The sequence below is a fragment of the Bactrocera latifrons genome, unplaced genomic scaffold (assembly GCF_001853355.1).
Source record: "Bactrocera latifrons isolate USDA-ARS-PBARC rearing strain unplaced genomic scaffold, ASM185335v1 scaffold_1766, whole genome shotgun sequence".
NCBI lineage: Eukaryota > Metazoa > Arthropoda > Insecta > Diptera > Tephritidae > Bactrocera > Bactrocera latifrons.
Window position 1 is genome coordinate 11,221 of NW_017535259.1, and position 2,084 is coordinate 13,304.

At 33.4% G+C, this 2,084-nt stretch overlaps 1 pseudogene; it reads left to right on the forward strand.

Annotated features, from left to right (window-relative positions):
- The first annotated feature begins 763 nt into the window (after positions 1-763).
- Positions 764-1,692, forward strand: LOC108967096 (annotated as a pseudogene).
- The last annotated feature ends 392 nt before the right edge of the window (positions 1,693-2,084 follow it).

A 2,084-nucleotide genomic window follows, 5' to 3' on the forward strand; every position in this document is an offset into this window, starting at 1 on the left:
TGAAACAAAAAAAGACGATACTGCAGAATTATTTTTGTAGTCAGTCTTAATATACTTTCTTTGCAAATTGAAAGTGTTTTGGCTCGCAAGTACTCTATCGTTCTATCTAAGAGCGTGAGGTACTTCATTTCTAGTTTTGCCTTCTGGCATACTAGGAATGATAGAAATGATTCTTCCTTCGATTATCGCTCGATAGAACGACTTCTGAGTGGCGATTTAAAGAAATAAATTTTGGTTGGTGACATGTTCACTATTCATTTGTATGTTTGCATGCTTGTGCGTTATTTGGTTTTTCTTTCGTTTCTGTTTCATTTCTGCTAATTCTCAACTATTTTATGTGATGCGTCAAGAGACATAAATATATGTATGCATGCTCCTTTCATTATTTTGTCATTTTTGTTGAGCTGCCTTTCTTCCAAGCAGTTTTGCCATCGTGACGAGAAATAAGCTCCAGTTATGCATGCTTGACTTGACCTAGCCAGACTTGAGAACTGTCACATAAAGGATCTGTTTAATGAGCCTTGCATGTATTTGATTACCGAACGCATGACTTGACTTGAAAGTCTGTTGAATTTTGAATTTCAAGTTACGTTGACATTTCAGAGAGTGGCATCTTTGCTCTCTCCCTTTATTTTGACATTTCAGAGAGTGTCAGCTCGGTTCTTTCCCTCGCTTTTTTRCATAGCACGCTTCATTTCATTTTCATAATTTCATTTTAATCGTCGCTYTTAATTTTCTAAATTTAATTTTCCAGAAATAAATAATCGAAATAATCACAATGAATGATGAAAAATTAATAGAAGAAGTGCGTGCGCGTGAAATTTTGTATAACAAGGCCTGCGTAGGCTACCGGGTGCCGAGCAAGAAGAAGGCTGCGTGGGTAAGCGTGGCAAAGGAGCTAGGTGCTACTGGTAAGTAATTGTTATTATTATTTATTAGATTTTAATATATTTTGTATATATATAGGTAGAATTTAATAGTTTATGTTGGGTTTATTTTACAGATGAGCAATGTTCGAAGAGGTGGCTGACTCTAAGGGAGAGATTCAGTAGGGAAGTAAGGAAAATGGAGTCACCATCAGGAAGTGGGGCGAGTAACACCGAAACCTAGCCATTGTTCGATAATATGAGCTTTTTAAAACTATATATACAGCCCAGACCGTAAGTTAATCTGTTTTTTAATATTTTATACGTATTAAATATTTATTTCCCTTTTACAGAAATYGCTGCACCACAAACATTTTAGAAGATATGTAYTCGCAGGAGCTGTTGGAGCCATTTAGTTTTGAAAGTTCTCCGACTATTTTATCGTCGCCTTCGGAGTTGTCGTCTTCAACTCCGATCCGGAAAAGAGTCAAGAAAACAAACAGCGATGACGACAACTGTTTCAAAGAAGCGTGCGAGCTATACAAAAACGAGGCGGTGAGGTCGTTTGGTGTTATGTTGACCTCTATCATGAACGGTATGAGCGAGGTAAAGCAAATGAAAACAATACAAGTTTTAACAAATTCGTTACTTGCTATTAAATCGGAACCCGAATATTTTTTTTTTATTTTTGAATCATTTGTTTGTTGTTTTATACATATATTGAATTAATATGTAAAAATGTTTAAAACGCTTGTTACCTGGACATAAGAAACAACACAATGTACCTCACTTTTCAAAAATAGTTTTAAAATGTTTAAAAGGCTTGTTACCTAGACATAAGAAACAACAATGTATCTCATTTTTCAAAAATAGTTTTAAAATTTTTAAAGCATTAATTTTTTTTAAAATAGTTTTAAGAATGTTCAAAAGGGTTTTAAGAATGTTTTTTAAAAAAATAAAATAATTTGTTTTTATAACTCTTTAATTTTGTATGTCTTTTATTTATTGTGTGCTATGTGGTTATGTTGGTAGTGATTAATGATTGGAAGGTTGTTATCATTGTGTAGTTGCAAAAAACATTCACCAAATATTTTTAAAGAATGATTGCGTTTTGATAGGGAAAACTTATCCTAATTTGCCTAAAGTATGTACTTGTGATTATACGGCCTATGCCTTATTTACTAATTACATACCGTCATAATCATGATTTATTGTCGG